The sequence below is a fragment of the Dermacentor variabilis genome, unplaced genomic scaffold (assembly GCF_050947875.1).
Source record: "Dermacentor variabilis isolate Ectoservices unplaced genomic scaffold, ASM5094787v1 scaffold_15, whole genome shotgun sequence".
NCBI classification, from domain to species: Eukaryota; Metazoa; Arthropoda; class Arachnida; order Ixodida; family Ixodidae; genus Dermacentor; species Dermacentor variabilis.
In genome coordinates, this window is record NW_027460313.1 from 3662883 (window position 1) to 3688386 (window position 25504).

The 25504-nt window shown below is 46.2% G+C and overlaps 1 protein-coding gene across 1 annotated transcript in view; it reads left to right on the plus strand.

Annotated features, from left to right (window-relative positions):
* The window catches only part of LOC142567974 (tachykinin-like peptides receptor 86C), a 376423-nt gene that overhangs the window by 142409 nt on the left and 208510 nt on the right, over positions 1-25504 (plus strand). The window lies entirely within an intron of this gene.

Sequence of the window (25504 nt, forward strand, 5' to 3'; positions counted from 1 at the left end):
TTAAGAGACACCTGCTTTGTGCAATAGCATTTGCGGTGGACATTGGCAACAACGAAATATTTCGCTATATTTGCATCGCTGTGAGCCTAAATTCGAGCTTTCTTTGTACTTCTTCCAGCTGATATAAGTAGTTTTAGAGTCAAAATTCAACCGAAATTCACGTGCCCCGATTTCGCCAGAGCTGCGCACTGTGTGAGCAGGTTCGTAGGTGTATTGCTCGGCAAAACATAGTGCGGAGATGACAACGTAATTGGTCCACAGCGACATGACCGAACTCACTATTTGGGCTCCACTATGGCCATGAATGAATAGTCCGCACAGTTCATAACTATGATGGCAGTTCGGTTGTGGAGTTTGCTCTTCTTTTTTATCATTTATTGTAGTAAGCATCAATACTGCTTACTGTGGTTCCATATCTCTTTCTTTACCAAATAAATCTCGGTCCTTTCAATGTGAAGGGTTCCTCTTGCGATATTCTGTTTTGCTTGTTTCTTTATTGGTGTCCTCAAGCTTTCCAGTATCTTAATACTGAATCTCATATATTCCGCACATTCAAGATGCCCTTGGTGGTCAAAATTAATCCGTAGCTCCCCTACTACGATGTGCCTCATAATCAAATTGTGGTTTTGGCACATGAAACCCTAGAATTCAATTCGGTCAATATATTCCCCTCTGTTCACAATTCCGACAGTTCAACCTGATCTCTGGGATTCGAAATTTTCGTTCTCTGTAGTTTTATTATTGGGTGATTTGTTTCCTAGCTTAGCTTAGATGTTGCCTGTCTGGGTACTTTAATTGCGGTCTCTGAAATGATATTCTTTAGGCCCTGATTCAATACACCTCCCCCGCAGGGGCGAATGCGTCAGCAGGCGTTTGGTGTGTTGCGACACTATGGACCCGAGCACATGAGGGTTGGACCCTCCCGCGCGTAGCCGTGCGCGGCTTAGCCGTGTCCGGGGAAAGGGGCATCCTGGGGGTTGAGCCGATGCCGGGTGTTCGGATGGTTAAGGCCCCCCCGGCGGAGGCAACACACCCCTTTGGCCTCTGCTTCACGTAGACGGCACCCCCGGACTAACCCATCCGGGGGAAATCGGCAGTCGCCTTTTCCTGTCCACCTCTTCAACCTTTTTCTTTCCTATACTCTTTCTTTTACGGTCCTTTCATCTCTTTTCTTCCGTCACTTCCTAATTTTTCTAGGCGTCAAGGGTTAACCTTGTGTATATGCCCTCCATTGGGTATAATATATTAGGTTATAGTGGCAATGTACGGTTGGTGCCTGCAGCCTTACCCGTTAAGTGCTGCAGCGTCCCCATGTTGGGCTCCGTGGTGGGTGGCCGCCATTGCTGCCGAAAAGAAACTGAAATACTATGGGAACACCCGCATTTCCCCGCCTACTTGATCGTCACCCTGAGAAGAGAGGGCGCACCGAAGACCTGAGCATATGTTTCACCCGCACTAAAGAGACCGACCCAAAATACCACGTAGTACACAGTGAGAACCCTGAAAAACAAGCAAGATTCATCTCACCATTCACAGTAGCAAAATCTTTGACCGAAGCCTTAGGGTCAGGTTATAAACTGACTAAAATGGCTAGTGGAGACCTTCTTCTTGAGATCCCTCAGAAACATCAGTACGAGAAGCTTGGCAGTGTTGTGATATTTGGTAACATACCAATTTCTGTTACACAACACCGCACAATGAATAGCTCACGGGGAGTCGTGTCATAGGCAGACCTCCTAGACTTGACAGAAGCTGAACTCCTGGAAGGTTGGAAAGAACAAAATGTCACTGATGTAAAACGTATTATACTTAGACGAGACAACAAGGAAATCCCCAGTAAGCATCTTGTCGTAACATTTGCATCCAGCGTACTGCCGGAAACCATAGAAACAGGATACATCAGGTTAAATGTGCGACCATATATGCGACCATTTTTTTTTGCTTCTTTATTTTTTTCTTCATATACTACATTAAATGTGAAAAGTACATGTCAATTGAATAAGTGCTTGTTCCGCTGCCTGCCAGGCACTGCCGCTCAAGCCCTGTGTGGCTTTGGCAGGCCTGTTATGTACGCTGATTTTTTGTGACTTTGTGGAATAAAGTATTATTATTATTTTATATCCCCAACCCTAGACGGTGTTTCAAAAGTCAGAGGTTCGGCCATGGCTCGCAGAGCTGCCGTGGTCAAATAACTTGTGCAAAGTGTGGAGTCCAGGGCCACCTCTCCGACAACTGCAGTGGCACACCTCACTGTGTGAACTGCAGTGGTGAACATCCAGCCTACTCACGCTCCTGTCCGAACTGGAAGAAAGAAAAAGAAATAATCACCCTCAAAGTCAAACAAAACATTTCGTTTAAGGAAGCCCGTAGGAGCTGCTCACCTTTCCACAGCACACCTTATGCTGATTTGGCGCGTCGGGAGGCAGCGTCGCAGCGGCCATTGTCAAGTGCCCTGCCGCGTGCAGCGAGCAGGCACCTTTGGCTCCTGCCCCCAGGGTATAAGTAGGTAAGCCTACTCGATCCAACCAGCAAACAGGCCAGGCTACCCTTGGGTTGCCGGCCCCACAAGAGTTATCTGCGGCAACCTGCGCTACGCGCAGCGATCCCGCAGGACCGATAGCGGCCTCGAAGGTGGGAGCAGCCGAGGCTGCCTCAACCTCCCCGGCCCCTTCCAGCGCTCGCAACAGCCGGCGCAGCCAAATCTCACAGGCAGCCCCATCGACCTCCGGGCTGGTGGGCGCAGGGGTCTTGCCTTCCGAGGTGAGACTCTCTCGAAAAACTTCTCGCTCGCAAGAGCGCGTGTCCGGCGCCTCACAAGAGGCAATGGACACTACACCTATCCACACGGCGCACCAAGCGCCTACGGAGCGGCGAGGCTCCCTCGAACGCTTCAAAAAGGGCAAAAGCCCGGTTACAGGGCCTCGAAAGAGCTCTGTAATCTATTGCATCACTGCCGTTTCTGTACACACAGCACCTATTTACTTACAATATGGATACACAAATTATTCAATGGAAGGTCAGAGGTCTCCTTAGAAACCTTGATGATGTACAAGATTCATCCACCAATACAATCCAAAAGTGCTGTGTTTACAGGAAACACACTTAAAACCAAAACACGGTAATGTTCTTCGACAGCACGTTACTTTTCGCAAAGATCGCGATGATGCTATGGCATCATCGGGCGGTGTTGCCATTGTAATTAAAAAAAAGCATAGCTTGTCAACGTTTGCACCTACGAACGGCCCTCGAAGCAGTGGCGGTTCGAGTTGTCCTGCTAAACAAATTCATCACCATTTGTTCGCTTTACATACCCCCACATTACAAACTAAATAAACCTGAATTTCAGTCCTTCAAGATGAATTGCCAGAACCTTATGTTGTTCTTGGCGATTTCAATGCACACAGCACCTTGTGGGAGACTCTCGTATCGATGCGCGAGGTCGTCTCGTTGAACAGTTCCTTTTTTCTTCTGGAGCGTGCCTTCTAAATAAGAAAAAACCCACATATTACTCTCTTGCAAACAGGATCTTTTCGTCAATAGATCTTAGTATAGTTCCCGCGTCTATACTGCCCGAACTCGAATGGGAAGTTACGAGCAATCCTTACGGGAGCGATCACTTCCCCGTACTGCTAAGAACATCTAAAGAAAATGAATGTCCTCCACAATTTCCTAGGTGGAAAATAGATACAGCCGACTGGGAGAAATTTCGAACTCTCACTAGCATCTCATGGGCTGATATGTCTTGTTAGAAATTGATGCTGCTGTGGAGTGTTTTACAGCGTTCATAATAGATGCCGCATCTAAATGCATATCCGAAGGAAGTGGTTTGGCATGCAGACGGTGCGTTCCGTGGTGGAACGATGAATGTAGCATCGCACGTAGGAATCAGAACAAAGCGTGGGGGTTGCTACGCTCTTCACCCACTGCAGAGAATCTTGTCAACTTTAAAAAAGTAAAGTCACAAGGCAGGAGAACCCGCAAGCAGGCCAGAAGAGAAAGTTGGCAGATCTTTTTATCGAGTATTAACTCGTTTACAGATGAGGCCAAAGTCTGGAACAGGGAAAATAGAATTAGAGGTCGACCAGCGTATTCCCTCCCTTTGGTAAACACAAAGGGCGATACACTGCAAGATCAGGCAGACTCACTTGGGGAGCACTTTCAGAGCGTGTCAAGTTCCACCAATTATTCAAAACCCTTTCTCAAACACAAACAAATAGAAGAATGCAAGCCACTCATAAGAAAGTGTCAGCGGAATGAAACGTTCAACCGTCCTTTTAGTATTGCAGAGTTGAGAGCTGCCTTGAGCGCATGCAAGAGCTCTGCACCGGGATCCGATAGAATCATGTATGAAATGTTCAAAAACTTACACAATGACACGCATGTTACCCTACTTGCACTTTTCAATACCATCTGGGACGCAGGGTACCTTCCAATGGCATGGAAAGAAGCCATTGTGGTCCCTGCTTTGAAACAAGGGAAAGACCCTTCTTCAGTGGCAAGTTGCCGCCCGATAGCCCTCACAAGTTGCATGTGTAAGGTATTTGAAAAAAATGATAAATCGGCGATTCATCCATTTCCTTGAACAAAACAAAATGCTTGATCCCTATCAGTGTGGCTTCCGAGAAGGGCGCTGCAAAACCGACCATGTTGTACGTATTGAAGGACATATTCGTGACGCGTTTGTACACAAACAGTTTTTCTTATCGATATTCCACGATATGGAGAAGGCGTACGATACAACCTGGCGCTACGGAATCTTGAGAGATTTGTCAGAAATGGGCATTCATGGTAACATAACATAATAAAAAGCTACTTGTCCAATCGTACCTTCCGGGTAAAAGTAGGCAATGTGCTGTCACGTCCTTTTACACAAGAAACTGGTGTACCCCAGGAAGGCGTGCTCAGTTGCACGCTCTTTATTGTTAAGATGACAACGCTTCGTGCTTCCTTACCACCGGCCATATTTTATTCCGCCTATGTGGACGACTTTCAAATAGGTTTCAAATCCTTTAACCTCGCAGTATGCGAGAGAGAGGTACAGCATGGTTTGAACAAGGTGTCAGAACGGGCAGAGAAAAATGGATTTAAAATCAATCCTCAAAAGAGTTCTTCTGTTCTGTTTAGAAGAAAGAGAGGCCTGGTTCCGGATCCTTGCTTAGAAATGCGTGGACAACAGATACCTGTAAACAAAGAGCACAAATTTTTAGGTGTTATACTCGACAATAGACTCACTTTCGTCCCACACATTAAACATAATAAAGAAAAATGTCTGAAAACAATGAACCTAACGAAACTTCTAGCCCAGACTACGTGGGGTAGTGACAGGAAGTGCTTAATAAATCTGTATAAGAGCCTGATTCGGTCACGATTAGATTACGGTGCCGTGGTATATAACTCTGCCGCCTCGAGCGCGCTAAAGATGCTAGACCCTGTTCACCACCTAGGTATCCACTTAGCCACGGGCGCTTTCAGAACAAGCCCGATTGAAAGCTTATATGCAGAATCGAATGAGTGGTCACTCCACCTGCAGAGATCGTACATCAGCTTTACATATTTCCTTAAAGCGCGCTCTAATCTTGAACATCCATGTTTTCGCACCGTTACCGATATGACGTGCGCTACACTTTTCAGCAATCGCCCCTCTATAAGACAGCCTTTCTCGCTGCGTGTGAAGGAGCTTAGCGATGAAATGCATGTCCCACTCCTCGAGCATCGCTTAATCCACCAAACGAAGCTCTTACCTCCTTGGGAGTGGCAGGTGATACAGTGTGACATATCCTTTATAAAAGTTACAAAGCACGCTCCTGAGGCCGAAATCCGAATGCATTTCCTAGAACTTGAGTACAAGCACTCCTGCGCAGAGTTCTACCCAGACGCTTCGAAATCAAATGCCGGGGTATCCTATGCAGCCGTCGGTCCATCGTTTTCGGAATCCGATGTACTGCATCCGGAAACAAGTATCTTTACGGCCCAGGCCTACGTATTACTCTCTGCTGTGAAGCATATAAGAAAATCAAAACTTCCAAAAGCAACGATCTATAGAGACTCTCTAAGCATCGTGAAAGCCTTAATGCCACTCAGCAAACATAAAAATCCCGTATTTAATGAACTATATTCGGTCTTGTGGAAAGCGTACTCATCTAACCAGAATATCATAATATGCTGGGTCCCTGGCCATAGGGGAATCGAAAGTAACGTTCTGGCGGACGAGATGGCCACGTCAATCACATCGAAGGCTGTTAACCCTACTGCTGATGTGCCTGTCACCGATCTGAGGCCTTTCTTACGAAATAGACTGCGAAACCATTGGCAGTGCACGTGGGACGCGCAAACAAATAACAAACTGCACGTTACAAAGCCTCAGTTAGGTTTTTGGCCCTCGCCAACAAGATCTCGGCGAACAGATGTCCTATTCTGTCGCCTCAGAATAGGACACGCATTTGGCACCGATAATTATCTGCTTACTGGAAGTGAACCTGCAACCTGTGGTAGATGCGGGGAGAGGCTGACCGTGCTCCACGTCCTTCTGGAGTGTAGGGAAGCCGAATGTGAGAGAATGAGACATTTTTCTTTAGCTTACAGGCAGCACATTCTTCTTCATCCTGTAATGTTCCTCGGTCCAGAACCGCTTTTTAATACAGACACAGTCCTAGGTTTCCTCAGAGATGTCGCCTTACATGTTATTAGCCCCATGCATTCGTAGCACTTCCTCTCTTTAGAGGATGCCGCTGGGATAGTTGTACTTTATAGCACATGCCTCCAGGCCCTTGTGTTTCAAGGGCTCTAAGGAGGCAGTAGTGCTCTGTATATCTCATAACCTGATATAATTTTACACATCGTATTATATTTCTTAAGTGCATCGTAATGTTCATAGCACACGTCTCACGTCATCGCCATAATCTTATTATACAAATTTTACGCACTTTAGCACGACTATTTTTTAAGGCCCCTTTACAGCCACGTCACACCAATTTCATAGAACTCATAATCACACTGCGAACTCATCACCAAGGACATGGCGCTCTTTGGCCATACCTGGCCTTTGCGCCATTAAACATCAATCATCATCATCATCAATACATCTCTACTAGCCCCTTGCTGGTTTTTCTGTAAATTCGTATTTGTTTTGTAAGCGCTTGTATGATTTCCTGCCCTATTTGCCTGACTTGTACGTCTATGGCCTACTTTTTTCTTGCCAGTTTGCCCCCTTTGTCTCTTCTAACACAGGACTGCTCAAAACCACCCTAAATTACAATCACTGCTATTGGCGCTTTTTAATCCCTCTACATCTTTCGCAATGCTTGGATCAGTGTAAAGCACTATGGAATGTACTTCATTTCATCTTTCCCCATTTTAGTCTTTTCGCTTTCTGTTACTGCAGTTCCCGAAACAGGTATTCATCATTCGCAATTTATTCATTTCTGCAGACGCTAGCAACTTCGCCTTTTTATTATGTCCCTAACACTTGCCGTAGTTTCAAACTATCTTTTCACCATCGTACCACATCGCCACTTTCGCACTGATATTGCCCATGACGACTCCATACTGAGTTTTAGTATTCCTTATTAGCAATTGGAAGTGGGGGGGGGGCGCTTATTTTTACTTCTTCATAAGGATGAGTAAATACAAGTACTCTTAGGATCGGCCAGCGGGGGAAGTGACCTTCCAGCCTCTCCTGCACTACTGCGACGAATCACTGCGTGAAGCTCACAATATGTCGAAACAGGTTTCACGGCCACGGGGTTGATGGATGGCACTTGGTCGTCGACCCCGACGCTGTGACCGAGAGACTTTGGCGAAAGTGCGTTATACGTCGCTTCGTTACGGTCACTGCTGGGCTATACCAGGAGCCGAAACGCTCAAATGGAGCCAAGCGTGACACCACTGTCTACGAGCATCCCCTTCTTTATCTGGAACAGTGAGCCGCGTGCGCCCGGGGGTATTTCTCCAAGGCGTTCCGTGAACAAGGGTGCCCGAGTGATTGTGCGCACCCTCGCCCTCACGGCAACTGCGAGCGCTCCGAATGGAAGATGGTGTGACCGCAGATTTCCGTGGCCTAGGGATCTAGGGAGGACAGAGGGGTTAAAAGCGGACACTTTATATATATATATGATGTGCTAGTGTACTCTGATGTGCGCTCACCAGAAAGATGCCGTCTTCTGACTTGTAGCTCATGCTACGAGAACGTTGTACTGCGCTCCACGCTCCGGCCAGTACGAGTACCCCTTCTCTATATAAATAAGTTTGCCTTTCTATCGTAAATAAACCCCCTGTTTCGTTCCTCAATCCTCTGGACCTCGTACGCTTCGCTAAAGAAGCAACCCTCGTTAAGGAAGTTAGGAAGAAGGTGTGGGCCCGCTTAGCTTCCGCGTGACGCCCTCGTAGCGTAGGCGAGCTACCCATTACGACACGCACCGGAGGCGTAGGCTATAGCGACACCCTTAGTGACGCCAGACTTCGAGGCCAGGACCCCCGAATCCTCCACTGCATACACTGCTTAATAGAACAGAATTACCAATTTCTTGATGCTCTAAGAAATAATTAGCCGTAACCTGATGTCGTAAGGTTTGGCTATGTCAAGAAAACTGCTGAAACAATATTGAGGGCTGCGTCTTCTGCTCCAAATGATTTAACAACAGAGGAATGTAGGGGGTAAGGTTTATAATACATAGAGAGCGGGTGTATCGACGCAATCTACATCATTAATGAAAAGGTATCGGTGCAACGCTGTACCTGACGTAACGCTCACCTCTGAAAGCTACCACAAGTTTGCAAACCACAGTAGTTACGTCCTCAATGGGGCTTTCCACTATAACTTTAATTTCGACGTTTCTCTTCCTCAAATACTGTTTGGGGGGTGTTGTAAACGGGACTTCGAGATTGAAAGGCATTTCTTGTCGTGGAATGGTCTTCGCTGCCATCCAGACCCGTGCACACTACCCCATTCCGCACCGCTGCTTAGCGCCAGGAGGCCAACAAACAAGCTCACGAGCCTAGTAGTGCTCTCAGCCAGAAAGGGACTAAAACTAACGTGAAAGACGCTATTGAAAGCGTGCTGAAAAGTCTAGTCAACTCCGTGCGCGTGGTTCTTTCCAATTTCCAAATGCCAGCAGCTACGTCCGCTGTACAGGTGCTTGCCGTACCGGACCCGCTCATTGCAAATCTTCTGCAACAGCGTATAAAGCTCGGACGTTATGCGCCTTGGTACGGCCTTGAATGAAGGCCATTCAACAGTGTCAGCGGTTGCTTTAGAACATACGCAATTAATCGCCATTAAAGCACGTTCAGGAACATTTTGACAAAGCCGATGTGGGCATGCGCCATTAGTCCTGCCGCGAGATTGCATCTAGCGCCCCTCTAATCGGTCGTCACGATCATTAATCCCGTCTTTTCCTCCCCTTCTCATCATTTCCCTGTGCAGAGTAGCCGGCTGTGCAATTCAGGCTGACCTATCTGCTTTAGCTTCAATAAAATCTGCCTACCTATGGGAAAAATACAATTTGGTTCCGGATTCCCAAATCGTTAAATGAATTTTTACTTAAGCGGGAGTTAGATATTGCTTCCATTTCTTTTAGACACTTACACGATATACTTTCGTGGTTGCCTGTTTCAGTCGTTCCTCCACTTTTTTTGTTTCTTCTCGCATTGCTTTATGAGAATGTGTTTCTAACCTTTCTTGAAATGGAAGCACAGTTTCACGTTTATTTTCATACTTCCTGCTTTCTTCTTTTTGCCTTGATCTAACTGAACTTCAAACGACTTATACGTTTTGTAAATTGAGGAACTTTGTTTGAGCGATCCAATTCTGGTATTATAAATGCAATGTCAAAACATTTATGTTTCCTAACGCTAATGCATCCATGTCAATTTACATGCATTGGTATATGTGTACATGAAAGGTAGTCTTTCTCACCTTTTCGTTTTTAATTAGAAGCGTGAGTGGAGAATGTTTTGTTTACTTACTTACTTACTTACTTACTTACTTACTTACTTACTTACTTACTTACTTACTTACTTACTTACTTACTTACTTACTTACTTACATACTTACATACTTACTTGCGTATTACTTATGTGATGTGCGAACCACAATGGGTGAAATCAGGAGAGGGCGTAGATATGTATAAGAAAGCCACTTTTAAGAAATGTATGTGAAGCTCGTAAATACAATGTAAGGCGTGAAAGCTGTCCATAGCTGCGAAAGACATGGACCACAGCCTCCGCGAAGCCGCTCAGTGCAGTAGCATTTATGTGGCTGCTCCCTCCTGAAGTAAAAATAAAGGTGAATTGAACTAACTAGCAGATGAGCCGTGAAATCGTGCCGATTTCCATAGCCCTTGGCTCTGTGCCCTCGTGGTACACAAAACAGAACGCGCACCTTCAAGGGCAGATCGCAATACGCGCTGGCCGCAGCACGCCACCGCATTATTTCTCAGATGGAGCTGCCAAGCTCCATCTCAAATCCCGGCCACGGCGGCCGCATTTCGATGGGGGCGAAATGCGAAAACACCCGTGTGCTTAGATTTAGGTGCACGTTAAAGAACCCCAGGTGGTCAAAATTTCCGAAGTCCTCCACTACGGCGTGCCTCATAATCAGAAAGTGGTTTTGGCACGTAAAACCCCAAATATTATTATTATTATGCCAAGCTCGGGCTGGTAGTTTAGGCTCCCAGTTGGACGTAGGAAGCGTGATGTGTCTGTGCTTCTCAGTTTTAAATCATTTAAAATACAAATTTTAGAGATAAAATGAGGCCTTAGTAATTCATTCGGCACAATATGTCGTCTAAGAATTTGCCACGTAGACAGGAGCAGAGAATGCTTTCATGGTTCTAGTTCTGATGTATTATAGTAGAAAGTTATTGTTTCCCTATTATCTTAGTAGTAAGGGAGGGTGCGCACATGCCCTCTGCTGTTGGAGTTGCGACCTCCATAACATCATAAAGGCAAAAAATGCAGCCTGTTTATCTCCATTTCCACAACTCCATCCCCTTCGCAACACGTGGTGAGATTCTGCTTCCTCGCCCCCTCCCCCCCCCCCCTACCATATTTATAAAATGGAGGGGCTGCATGATTCTCACATTCGGTGCCTAGTAGATTATGTTCAAAATAACAATGGAAAACTCGAAGGGTCTCAAACATATGGCTGCTACAGGCGCCACTGCGATAAGCGAAATAAAATAAATTTGTAGGGCTCGTACGTTTTCTCCTATCGTGGGTGTCCGCGGTTTTTGAATGTCAATGCACTGGATAACTCGCTGAATAATTTTCTTTCGAATGATACTATTTTCGATTGCTAGCGAGACAGTCGCTGCTAACGTCGTATTCACAAAACACAAATAAAGCCCCTCGGGCTTATAAGTCGCTCTTTAAAAAAAAAAATTATGCAGCCATGCAGACGCCTGCAGACGAACGAGAAAATGAATGTTTTGAGAAGCAGTGTCAACAGAAGGCACAGAAAATCTGTCGAAACGCTAAGAAAATCCAGCTTAATCAGAAATCATCAGCTGAAAACCACATAGGAAAAGAATGGTACTTGCTTGATTCATATTATTCTACACGTCGTGAGCATCTGGCTAAGACGTATGAATTCCACCAGAGTTGCCAACGGATAATGTCGAAAACCGGATCATGCACGAAAGAACGCCTTACGAGACAGGTACGGGCTATTTAGCAAATTACGAATTCCAAGACGAAAGAATCATTTTCCCTACTTATGGAATAAATTCCAAGGCAAGCAAGAGCTTTTGAAACATACACCATAAGCGTGATCGACGTTATTCTGTCTGCGCTTATGCTATTGATTTTTTTTTCTTTCACAAGTCAACACAGTAGGATATTTATGCTGATAGCATAATAAATATGCACTCTGTGTCTATGTGCATGAGCCGTAGTGTTGCCGTGTTTATTTATCATCCATGAAAGCACGAATATGTGACGGCGTATTGACGTAGTTTGGCCCTGGCGCGTACAATGACCCAGCTGAGAAAACGTTCCTGTTCAAAGCTTTTGACCGCAATAGGAGCTTCAGAATACGCTTTACGCTTGGACGTCTAATGCCGAAACTGCGTTCCACTGCAATGTATAATGCCCCGGGCTTCTTTGCGAATTCTCAGCCGGAGGGGGTGTTCGACATTCCGCGCAAATGGATCAAGCACCTCTTCGAAAACATTAAACCGTATTGTTGAAACACACAGCCACTGTGTCGTCATATATCAGAATGTCATCGTTCGACGAATATCCTTTGTCGGACAAGGAGCGTCGCACGCTCAGTGTTCAGTTATTTCGTGCTTTTGAAATATATACAGGGTGTTTCAGCGAACACTTTCAAAATATTTTTAAAGGTTGCCTGCGGCAGATAGCCCAATTCTAGTTTATGAGCTGGTCCACTCGAAGCGGCGGACACTACTTGCACAAAAAATTTAAATGCAAAATTGGTTAATTCAGAAGAATTCACTAATGAACTTTTAGTTAATTATCCTATGACCCGTATTGCAATTTACAAATTCTAGCAGTGGACTTCGCAAGGCGGATCACTTGGAGTGAATTCGCAGTACTACACCAGTTTCGAGATATTAGTTCCCGAAGATTGCGGAGAAACGCATTGGCGTTCCAGTGACTAGTGTGCTTCAGTGCCTGAAACGACAGTTTTTATTTATGAATACTGCGATCTTGTACACAAGATCATAGCAGGTGGGAAACATTGTGTTAAGATACAGAATTACAGACACAAAGAAAACAAAATTGCACATAGAAATTCAACAAGAGAATACAGAGAATATTATGGATAATTCAAAATTACAGGCACACAGAAATATGTTTATGTTCGTACTCCTTGCGTAATAATACTGCCAAAACTTCCGCAATAGAAAGTAATTTACAAAAGGCAAAGAACACATACATGTGCCTTGTTTTCAACTCGGTCGTCATGCAAATGTCATATAGCTCGGAAAAACGCGAACATGCTGTGCGTTAGCATCGTAAACTTCATACTAGGCAACGAGCACACCACAATCCAGCGACAGCCGCTACTGAAACCAAGACGGGAGCATATGTCTGTGAACGCGCAAATGGAGCCCCTAAGCCACTCTGCTCCTCCACCACCCCGTCTGCACGGCTTCACCACTCGTTTCAAGCACAGCACACCAAACACACATTCAGCGCTGAACAGTGGGCGGTCGACGCAGTCGCATTTACATGACTTCTAGCGAGCAGCAAATCCCTCGATGTGCGCTAAGCAAAGTCGAACATGGCGACGCCACATCGCGGTTCGCAAAACTTCGCTGCCGAGGCGCTAGGCCACATCGACATTTCAATCGTGACCACCTCCGAGTTCTCAAGGAAGTACTGGACACACAAGGCAGATTCTGTACTGACAGAGCTGAACGAGGCCAAAGCCGTACTGCCGCACCACCACTACTCACGGCTTTCTGCCGAGTAACACAGAACTTGCTACCAACACACAAGCAACGCAAGCACAATAACATAAGCAAAGTTGAACGCGAACAATGCGTGCTCCGCGCGGGACAGCGTCGCTCGGCGCCAGCACCGCGCCTTGTCAAAAATGCCTAAACGATCCTGTCCCTACACATAGGATCATGTGACGTGAGGGATTTTTGTACGACATTTAGACGCACGCCCCTTGCTCTAACGCGGTTGCTTATCATACTTGTTAAACTTCTACACTCTTAGGCAAAGTTACACCCTTTGGCTTGCCCCTTCTGCCACACAACGATAATCGTCATCTGCCTTGATGCGTTTCCTTTCCTGAACGCTGCGATCCCGGAACTTTCTAGTAAAGAACGGCACGCGCGTTATCGGCATAGAACAGTTTACACCCTTTGGAGTGCCCCTTCTGATAACGCGCGTGCCGTTCGTTACTGAAAAGTTCCGGGCTCGCAGCGTTAAAGAAAGGAAACGCATCAAGGTAGATATCGATTATTGTTGTGTGGCAGAAGGGGCAAGCCAAAGGGTGTAACTTTGCCTAAGAGTGTAGTGCACCGTTTGGTTGCTCTGCTGCTGACGGTTGCGGCCAAGGTGATCGCGCATCGCAAAGCGCCTGAAGTGTCTGAAGGGAAAGTGGGACGAACTGCTTCCCTCCTCCTCCATTTTCGGCGTGCCTTGACGGTTACGCCATATAGAAAGGAATACAACACGAGCGGACACTCCCATAGAGCTGTGCGGCCCAATTGACCGCAGCGCACCATGCAAGCCGGTGGCGTTAATAGCTGAGCCACATTTCCGGTTGCGGTTGTGCGCGCGCGCGTTTGAGTGCTAGCTGGTACGCGTCGCGCCGGCTGCGCTGTTTTTTTTTTTTGCGTCTAGAGCTCGATCGCGTGTGGTATTCGCGCGAAATCGTTTATAAAGTACAATTGATTGCGAACCGTCCCTGCAAGCCTCCATCGAATATGTGCCACGTGCAATTTCATAAAGACGCAAGACGCCTTGTAAAATGAGCAAATGTTTATTCTATATAAATGCTCGTAGCGAGCTTTTTGTGCATTCATCCAACGTTGTGGCACCTGGTAAGCAGCAGTAGTTCCTGTAGGAAGCTCCACCAGACGACGTCAACTGAAAAAAATTAAATTACAAGCACGTGTTATTTTAGTATTAACATGCAAGGATAATGCCTGTAGTGGCGATGCGTGCGAAAGTGGTGAATGGGTGGCATTACAAATTTACAAACACAAGCAGTTCCCTTTTACATACACGGCATAGAAAATCCCCGACTCATCCAAACAATACCGTGCATACCACGAAAAAATTTTAATTCCAAGCATTCCCCTCTTCCCGGGCCGTATTTCCTGCACTTTGATAGCACGAACACGCGGGCTACTCCGCGTTTCCAGTACTTTGCTACAACCGACGCGATAGTACGCTTCGAATACACAGTTGGCCACAGCACACGCTCTCAACCAGACCATGCTGGATCCTCGCAGAATTCCTTCTACTCGCACTCAAGACAAATGCGTGGGTGCAAATCCTGTATTCAGTCGTTCGGAAAACAGGATTTTCGAGTTACAAGTTCCTGGCGTTTGATCTCGTTGGCGTTATCTTTTGCGCGTTCTGCCGGCGCAAGCAACACGCTCCCGTGTTATCACTCTTGCCAATTGCTCGTCGCGTTTTCGACAAGCGGGAGTACCGAAAGAAGACTTAAATCGTTGCGGGGCCATAAAATTTGACACAAGCTTGTCGCAGTAGGATTCAGTACGCGCTAAACTAACTGTCACCATGGCCGAGCTGCTCTTCGCTGCGCCTGCCGTGACGCAGCGAGCGTTCCTCATAAGTAAAAAAAGAAGTGCGCAAATATTTCCCAAAAATGTTGGGCGTTAGAGAAAGCGCCATTAACTTGTCGGTGCATTAAAACGCGAAATCTAATTTCGCACCACGGCCGAGCTGCTTTTCGCTCACCGCGTCACAGCGCCAAGCGCGCGCCCACTGCGCTTGAAGAGTACCCCATAAAGTAACGAAATTATTTTAGTCACAATAACGTTGGGGGTCAGAGAAAGCGCCAAAACTTCACACAGTAAGATTCAATACACGCGAAGCTGCGTCAAAGCACCCTATGGTCCCACCATGCCCGAAAGCTACAGAAATAAGTTAAAACAATATTGGGGCTCATAGAAAGCGTCGCAAACATCTCCCAGTACGATTGATTAATTCAAATTAAGTGCGCCACGATGGCCGCGCTGTTTATTGTCAACTGCGTCACAAGTCTAGCCTAGGTGCCGTGCCGCAAGCCTAATTGCTTGAAATGCGTCGCAGACTGTCGAACGAAGTTTCTCGCCTTGCCCTAGTCCAATTGTACAGTGGTGCCGTGTCGAAGTTCAGAAGGAACGCAAGAATTCGCCGGGAGCCCCCCAAACCAGGCTAAATCCAAAAATAGAAAAACAGGCAGACGGGTGAACGAACAAGCCAACACTGAGATGCGCGGCCGGCCTCTCTCGCTTCGGCCGTGTGTCGGACGAATGACGCAAACATCTGGCTCGTCATTCGCCGGTTGGCCTGTCGCTAGGTAACGGAAGTAAGCCGCAAAGTTTAATTTATTTATACGAAGATATTTTTACTCCTTGCCGGGAAATAATAAAAAATAAAACAATTTCTGTTAATTTCCTTTCACATTCTTTTTTTTTTCGATGCTCGCGGCAGCAGACGGTCGGCGTTAGTACTATAGCGTGGCGTATTTCCTGTTGCCACTTTTCGCCGAGTGCCCCCTCTTGTGATATTTCTATTTCTATCGTTACGCCATAGAGAAAGGTTACGCGTCGATGCCGTGCCTGTATCGGCATTCTGTTGGCTTCCACTCGACTTCCGTATCTTTAGGTAGAGGCGAATACATCGAGGCGTAAAATGCAAGGCACTGTGGATCCTCGCTTCGAACACCCCCTTCAAATAAGTATTAAAAATGTTTGGCACTCACAGGGTCTTTATTGCTTTGTGAAATAAACAATCTCTATGTAACATACAACTAATACTTAGTGAAGTGCATCTTTCTGGGACTTTACAGATGTTGTTTTTGTGCATCAGTTACGCTTTCCTAGAGCGTTAATTGGACAATGTTTATTCGCATAGCTCTTAGAGAAGCATGTTTAATCACAATTTCTTCGCGCGGCTAGACAATCTCTAGGACGGGCTCCAAACTACTCATTTTCTTTAGCCACCTAAGAGAAGTTAGTGAAAACTTAATTACCGCAGCTTCGTTAATTACGCACAACACTTTTCAACTTACTCCGCATCTAGAGGTTACCAATCTGTACGCCGGATTGATAAAATGATGTTACCAATATTTGTATTGGTTTGATAGTTTTGTTTGGTGCAGTCAAAAGCAGCCGGCCTATTGATGCTGCAGTAGGCATCTTATAAAGCAAGTACGGAAGATTGGACAGGGTATCTTGGCGCAAATGAAGTTCGTGAACTTAAGCGTATGTGTCCAACCGTGCACTTTTGCCTCTAAAACCGACTCTGTTACATTATACAAGAAGCACAATGGCGCTATGGTACACCTCGCAAGGTGTGCGAGAACATTGTGGGTGCTCCCGTTTGGATTTCTGAGCGTTGGTGGCATCAGGCTGAGTTTCCTGACAACATCAGGGATAAAAACAGCTGCCTTGTGGAAAGCATTTAATACATTTCGAGTACTTTAGAACTTATGGATCAGTGCGGACACGTACGTTAGAACAAAATGAACTAAAATATTAAGATGAGTGTTTGACTGCATATATTTTGCTTGTTTAATGGTAAGATCTAAAGAAGGAAATACTAAGATTTTGTGACAAGTATTGTTGACATACGTCACGTGATGTATGAGCTACGACACAGTGCCTATGGTGAAACTGGCTCCTGGACTGCAGGGCTACACTGAGCTACGAAATGCTCGTTTGATAAATGCCAGTAATCGGAAAGTGTTTAGCTCTTGAATTTTTGGTATATCGGCGCCGCTGTGCAGTCTTAGGGGCCTTTTTACCATGAGCCACTACGTTTCAGCTAATATCCATATTGCTGCCACGGATTCAATAGCGAAAGAGCGTTATCTAATCAGATTGTGCGCGTCAAGCGAATGCTGACGTACATTCTCGATAACAATTCAGCGCCCGAGTTCGTGCTGCAATCTACAAGCATTCCAGTCTCATGAACCGATGCCTTGATACGTAGATCATATTTAGATGAAGCACTACTTTGCGCGCAGTCATCGTGCTTTAAGTGTTATCTTTTTTCCTACGTAAGCTCAACTTATAGTGAGATTCGTGATTACTCTTTTGGAATTGTCTTGTTATTCACATCACTACAGCGTGACAGCATAGACGTGCTATATTTTTTTCTGAGTGAATACTGGAAATGAACTAGGGCTTTCGTTGCATGTACGTCTACAAATTTATTGCTATAATTTATTATCCATAACTTACTTTTTAATTAAGGGGGTTGTAAAGGACAGCAACCTCATATTAGCAGGAGGTCTTAAGAATAAAAAATAATTGGTTATTAGTCAGCTATCACCTTATGACAAGGAAGGAAATTAGAATAAAAAATATCCTCATGATAATTGAAAGCCTATCCGTTTGAAAAAGTTTCATCTGAGTTCCCCCTTTGGGAGATGATACCGACCTGAAGGTGCTTCGGTATCGTGGGACCTTTACATGCGCCCAACTGTCGAACAAAGGGTTATTCCGAATGTTTCATTTCAGGAAAGCGTGTTAAGCATGCATAAGACGAAAGTGCTTCTTGAAGAACGTCGTTAGTCCAAACCCACGAGCTGCTGTAACTCATCTCGCCCATATCGCTCTTATTCAGACTTAGATAAGACATCCATTTTAAGTCGACGGATCACGAATCCCAAAAGAGCGGCCCGCGACTAGCCCCGCTACGTTTCTTTCATTTCGTACTTCGCCACATAGCGGCTAATAGTAGCTCATGGAGGAGAGCGCTGAGTGTGGACGTGGCAGAGAAGGTGCTCTATACTGCCTCCTCACCCACAAACATTGCACGCCGCGCTGCTGGCTATTTCTAGAAAATTGTATATGCGACGCCCAGCCATTTGCAACACAGCCCACACTGTTTTGCGTCCAGGTGAGAGACAGGATGGTTATGGAGATGAATACAGGCTATATTCTGCAGCAACTTAGGAATGAATAAATTAATGCGTTCATTTACTCAGAAAAAAGAGGCGCCAACATCAGCGAAAGCACGTCTCAGCACATTGGAAAAGGAGCAGGTGTTAAAAAGAGGAAAAGCTGGAGTCCGGGTAGCAGCTGAAGTCGCAGTTTAGGTTCGAGAGAATATAAGCGATAGTTGGTGAAACTGGTTGATTTCTAGTGCAGACGTGTGATGTGGCGAGTAAATTGTTGGAGTCACCACCCAACACCCGTCCATTGCGGTAGTATAAGAACCCACCGTTCTTGGTAATAAACAATTACTGAATACCAACCTTGGCAATTAGTTATTCATCGCCAATAGCTCGCCCCCTATTTTTTTAGTGGCAGGCTCGGCGGACTACAAATGCGCTGTCGCGACAATTGTTACGACCATACCGTGACGCTTGCGGTTACTGTTGCCATACTTGTGACTTTTGCGATTGCGGGAATACTATAAACATGGGTTTACTGCACAAGTTAGAGAACAGACAGTTTAGAATAGCCTTCCTCGCCTTACAAACGCTCAACGCAAGCACCATTGCAGCAAGTTACGGTGCACGTCGCTTCAAGACAGAGATTCGAACGCAAACATAAGAACGCGTTAGAGGACCGGGTGCCGTCTTGGGCCTCGGGCCAAACATATCCAAGCCAACAATATATTAGCTACAATGCTGTCGTTTCTATGCAAGGAGGTTATATGCTTAAACTTCTGGATTGCCAGTCCTGGAACTTCTGGAAGCCGCCGGCGGCCATATTGCTAGAGGAAAAGGAGCGCAGCAAGTGTATGTGGCCGCGGTATGGGCGTGGCGCTCCATGTGCTTGCGGTTCTGTGATGAAAAATAAAATTAAACCACTTTAAATTTATATTAAAGCTAAAGGCGACGATCTGCACGCCGCCTCAAGCCCACATGCACTCCTATGAGAGTAGCCTGCCCAAATTAGGGTCATGGGTCAGCCTAGCGGATCAAGCAATTTTAACTTTTTTTTTCGTTTCTGCGTCCGTTCTGCCTGCGTCTGCGACAAAACGAGAAGTGGGAAGGCAGATAAACCGACAGTGGTTGGGGGAGGTGGTATAATGGCTCCTAAATGCAGAATGCTGCAAATACATGGGCTCGAATCCCGGTGGCTTGTTTGTGAAGGCAGCTTTCTGTGCTCTCTGGTGACGGCGAAGTTCAGAATGAGGCGGCGACCTGACGACAATGGCCGCCGTCACCGCAACAGAATAAGCGGGCGTGCAAGGTCACACCTAAAGCTTAAAGCATATTCAGAGGAAATAGCGTATGCTCCTGTGGACACAAAAAATGGTGACGAATAACGAGTGGTGTTGTGGAGCGAGGCTGTAGACCTAAATGTCATAAAATATCTAATATATAACATATCCATGTATATATCGTAATACTTAAGCACATCTCGATTTGCAGCTGCTGCGGTAGTCCATGAGTGTGGATGGCAAAGTCGCGAGGCAAATAATGGGGGCACGTTAACGAAATCGATAGGTCAAAATCCGTCCACGACGGCGTCTCTCGTAGACGCTGTGCGATCTTCGGGTGTTAAGAATGTGTGCCGACTGAAGAAAGGCTGCCACGAAGTGCTCCTGACGATTACCCTAGCTTGTTTACTCCATAACATACAAAAGAAAACGAAAAGGAAAATAGAAAAAGAAACGTATCAAAAGCCCAGAATCAATGATCACTCGTCGCGACTAAACGCTCTTCGGATGATAAGTCATTTCCAGCCGACGAGCAGCTACGCTTTATCAAGAACACTGATAACGCCGGCGCGCCAAGCATTGTGGCGATGTTCAATGCGCAGAGATAGCTTGTAATTTTTTTTTGTTGACGTCATCACCGCGTCATCGCGGGAAATTTCAAAGGTTTAAGGTCAGTACAGCACGTGGTGGCCTTCACGGGATTTAAACCCTCGTGTATAGATAAGGTGGATACGATGAAGGAATGAAGATTATCGACGCTGACCGTGTTTGCGACACTGCGGCTCCTATACATCACCGATGACAGCACGCTTCTCAAACGACAGCTGCGATACGTTGTCGTTGGAGAACACTACGCACTTCTCAGCATCGTTGTCCACCACGGCGCGTCAACGCCTTGCAAGCAGCTGTACGCTCTTAAACAAAGGTACACCCTTTGGGGTGTGTATTTGCCACATAACAATAATCGCCATCAGTCTTCCTTGCGTTTCCTTCCTTGAAAACGCTGCGCTCACTACTTTCCTGTCGAGAATGCTTTGTCATGCTGATAAGGGGCATATCATAAGAAGCCAACAAACACTGACACCAACGACAACATAGGGGAAATTACTTGTGCTTAATAAGTGAAATAAAGAAACGATAAATTAATGGAAATTAAAGTGGATGAAAAAACAACTTGCCGCAGGTGGGAACCGAACCCACAACCTTCGCATTTCGCGTGCGATGCTCTACCAATTGAGCTACCGCGGCGCTGTTTCCCCATCCACTTTCTTGGGTATTTATGTGTACTAGTAGAACCCTGGGAGTGTTTGCCAGCGCCACCACTCACAGACCTTGGCGGCGGACGTGGAACGCCCTTTTTGCCGCAGGCGTCACGAGAACGTTCTTGTATGAGTTTTCCGGCATTCCTGCGTGCTAACATGTTAAGCACGCGGAAACTAATTCTACGCTAGCCGATGCTTAATTCGTCTTGCAGCCTCACTTTACTTACAGCAATGAGCGATCTGTTGAAAGCCTAGTGTGAAAACAAGGCTTACACCAATCTGTGCTCAGAAATGCGAGCGCAAGCACCTAGCGAGCCGCGCCAATCCAGTCAAGAGAATCGAGGAGGGGGGCGTTCCCTCGTGGTATACCGGGAAACGTAATAAAATACAAATTAGTTTAATTTGCATTCAGTTTACATCTTGTAAACATCAAAATGCTTATAAACCACATCAAATCGACTAACAATATTGTACTAAATGCAGTTATAACTTGCTTGTGGGTGCAATGCACTCGGTGGAACGAAAAATTAGTGAAAGAAGGCACCGACCGTGCACCGGCCGTATATTCACGTGAGCCCCAGTTTGTCGACCATCCAAAAGGCAACGCCCAAGGGATGTAGAAACGCAGACTGTATCTAGATAAATCAATGAAACTGGAGGCGTGTCAAGGGACAAACTTTGTCTTCGTAGCATTAGTTCTTTCATCATGGGGCATCGCCAGAGCTCTTGAAGATTCCGAAACTCGCCCAAATCGGCGCATCTTGCATAGTACCCCTTGTCATTTTGTGAGCATTTGAGGGAGCTCAAGACGCTCTGTAAGAGGTAATACGAAACAAAGACATCAGTCGGCGTCAATAGCTTATGGACATCGAGATTTCGCAAAGTTCATAATTTCCAAGTAGTACATGATCATAGCAACCAAAACGGCGTAACATGAAGTTGTTCCCATATAAGAATACAGGTTGGAAATCCGTATGGCTGGCTGCATGACCAGGCTGGAAAAGTACGCGTTTTAACGCGATAGCGTTAAGGAGCTCGTGTCGCAGAAAAGCCGGTGTCGTCGGCGGCGTTGGCCGTGAGCGAAAAACGGCGGAAGGCAATTCATAAATAAAAGAACTTGCAAGACGGGCTGGTCGGAAATCGAACCAGGGTCTCCGGAGTGTGAGACGGAGACGCTACTACTCAGCCATAAGTTTGATGCTTCAACGCGGGACAAAAGCGACTTTAGTGAATGCAGTGTTGCCTTAGAAACGTGCCGTAGAAAGTTATACTGCGGTGTATATTGGTAATTATGAGCATGTAAATTACAAAAGTCGCAGTTCAGCGCGTAGCGAAGTACGTTACCGCTACATTTCTTCTGCGCTTGGCGCGCACGCAGAGCCATCTCGCGGCAAACACAGAAGACCCCCTCCTCGCAATTTACGGGGCTGCCCGACAGCTGGCGCGCCATTCGCCTGCTTCTAGAGGACGATCCCATCGAGGCGTCAGCCCCATGATCGCGTCCGCCTTCATGGCACGTCGCGGCCCGTCTGTCCGTGGCGATCACGACGTTTGGCTCACGTATATCGTTTCTCCCTCCGAGACTCCGAGTTCCTTGGTTCGTTCCGTTTGCTCAGGCGCACGGTCTGTCTTTGTGTGACTCAAGAGGATGCCGAACGAAGGAGTGGGCGGTGCGAACGGGGTGCGAAAACGCTATCGCGTTCCACTCTTGAAGGCGAAGCTTAAGCGTCCTCCAATTTTTCTTTCTAATATACTGTGGTCCACGACTTCTCGAAGTTTGCTGTACGCTGACAAGGTTGACGGCAGGAATAATCGCTAACCAAACAGGCTTCCCGTTACACGTCGCACAGTTGCCAAAGGCGACGCATCGAGAACGCGCTTGTTGTCTTTGTTGTTTACCGTGTGGCGGCATGCGCGGCACACGTTGGCCGGCCAACGCACAGGCAACTGAAAGGGGCAGCGTTTCACCGTCAACTCCATACAGTGTCTGAACACTAAACGAGTTATCCCGCACTCTTACACTCTAAGTTTACATCCTTTGAGTCGTATCTTGCCACACAACAGTAAACGTCATCTATCTTGTCCGCATTTCCTTTCTCTAGCGCTGCGAGCCCGGTACTTCCCGATAACGAACGGCATGCGCGTTATCAGCATGGCATAGCATTGCCTACAGGAAAGTAAATCGTGGGGTTTAACGTGCCAAAACCACGTCCTGATTATGACGCACGCCGTAGTGGAGGACTCCGGAAATTTCGGCCACCGGGGGATCTTTAACGTGCACCTTTATCTAAGTACACGGGTGTTTTCGCATTTCGCCCCCATCAAAATGCGGCCGCCGTCGCCGGGATTCGATCCCGCGACCTCGTGCTCAGCAGCCCAACCATAGAAAAAGAAAAAGACTAAACCCCCGCATTCACAAACGCACCTCGACTTGACCCTCCACTCGAAATGCTCCTTGAGGGTGGTTTTTCATTTCACAAATCGCCCTCCACTTGAAACGCACCTTGAGTGAAGGAAAGCTTGAGCGCTTCACTCGAGAATCTCAAGGTAGCCTCGCAGCTACCTTGAATCGCTCCTCGAGTGAAGTTAGCGCGTAAACATGGCTGCCTTGCGATCTGTCGCTCGCCTCGTCAGCTTTTTCCGATGGACGCTAGTTGCCTCCGTAGCTTTTCTTTGGTTAAACGTGCTGCGCATTCTCAAGGGCTACGTTTTAGGAACTGGTGCAGTCGTCCGGAGCGCATCGTCAACGAAATCGTTCCACTGCGGCGCCGAGACAGATCGGTCGTCCTGTCAAGAAGACTGCGAGCTAGAGCAGCGACTGTCGTCTTACTCCGTGCAAGAGCCAGTTGATGACCTCCAGACGGGTATTCTTCGTGCCAGTGCTCCGAAACTACTATCGGCGTGAGTGCATTCACGTGTTTCTCGCGACTCATCGTAGAAAGCCGCATCAGTTCAAGCACGGCGCGATACATGACTGCGGCGGACTTCGAACTTGTAGAAAGAAAACAACTACGAAGATTCCTGTCATTAGTGCGTGTATTGCCTGTGTTCGTGTACTGCTTGCGCGAGCGCCGGCAGTCGCCCCATCGGCGCTGTTTGTACTCGGATAGATCGTCACTGCCTACGCTAATCCAAGGACCGCGAAGCACACCGCAGCAAAGCGAGTGTCTCTGTAAACGAGCAGGTGCGCTCCCTTTAATTTTTGCAATTTTCTGTAATTTGATGCGGCTAGTTGCGCTAAGGAAAATAAGAAATGTACTGTAATTTCGCGCCGGCCGTGTGCAGTTGGTGCAATTTAAAGTCATAAGCAATAATTACGTAATCCTTGCTTCAAACCATTCAGTTTAATTAGCTTGTCATCCCTATGAAGATCCGAGCTCAACAAGGAAGTCACCAACCATGAAATGGCATTCAGAATTATACCTGCACGTACACACAGGTTAATGTAATGTTTTGTTCGAATAAAAGCGACAGAATAACAATACAACAGAGTAGAGTTTTTGTACATCACATTATTTTTTATTCTGATAAATAAAGGTGTAGCAGTGTAGTGACAGCTCCTAATACAGACAGTGCTAGCAAGTGCTGGCAGACAGATATATATCGCACACCTTTATTGCGAACATCCCAGCTCTCTATAGGGTTCATTATATAAGTATTTGATCGCTTTATGTCGGTCTTGCTGGGCAAGCGGTAGACCAGTTGAAAAATGTTTCTTTGCAAATAAAAATAAATAAATACAGTATGAGCTAATTAATGTAAAAAAATGGCGCTCTAGAACACAAAATTCCTAAACGAATGTATTATTACGAAATGTGAACTAAAGACAACGAATACAATACCTAAGCTAGTTTTCATGGACCTTTTTTAAAGTCATTGTATGTTTATTACCAACCTTTTGCCGTATGCAGGAACCCGGTTGCCAACACACGCACGAAGAGCAACTGCATTTCCAACTGTGCTGTGTATGCTGCGCTTGCATTGATGTGCACATGGAGGAGAGGTCCAGTTAACGCCCTGCTGCACTATAATGAATGAATTTATTTATTTCCATAAATATACAAGTTTATGGAGGATATAAAGAAAAAAGTTACAAAAGAGCATAGCCGTCGAAATATTCTGCTTAAGACATCTATCCCTTTTCTGACATCCTGCCCCCCCCCCCCCCCAGCTCAAACATCACCACTAAAAGCAGTTTGACTGCATGAATTTGCCTTCATAGACACGTTGTAGCTGAAGTCATTGTATTTTTCATCCAGATGTCCTTTCTTCAGTCATATTTATTAAGACAGTATGTACCCCTTAATAATTTCTGGTCAATTCAAGTGCCAATTTTTTTTCTAGAACAATAAATTAACATTATTCTCGGCTTTTTGTACTTTGATAGTATGCAATAAAGCGCGAAC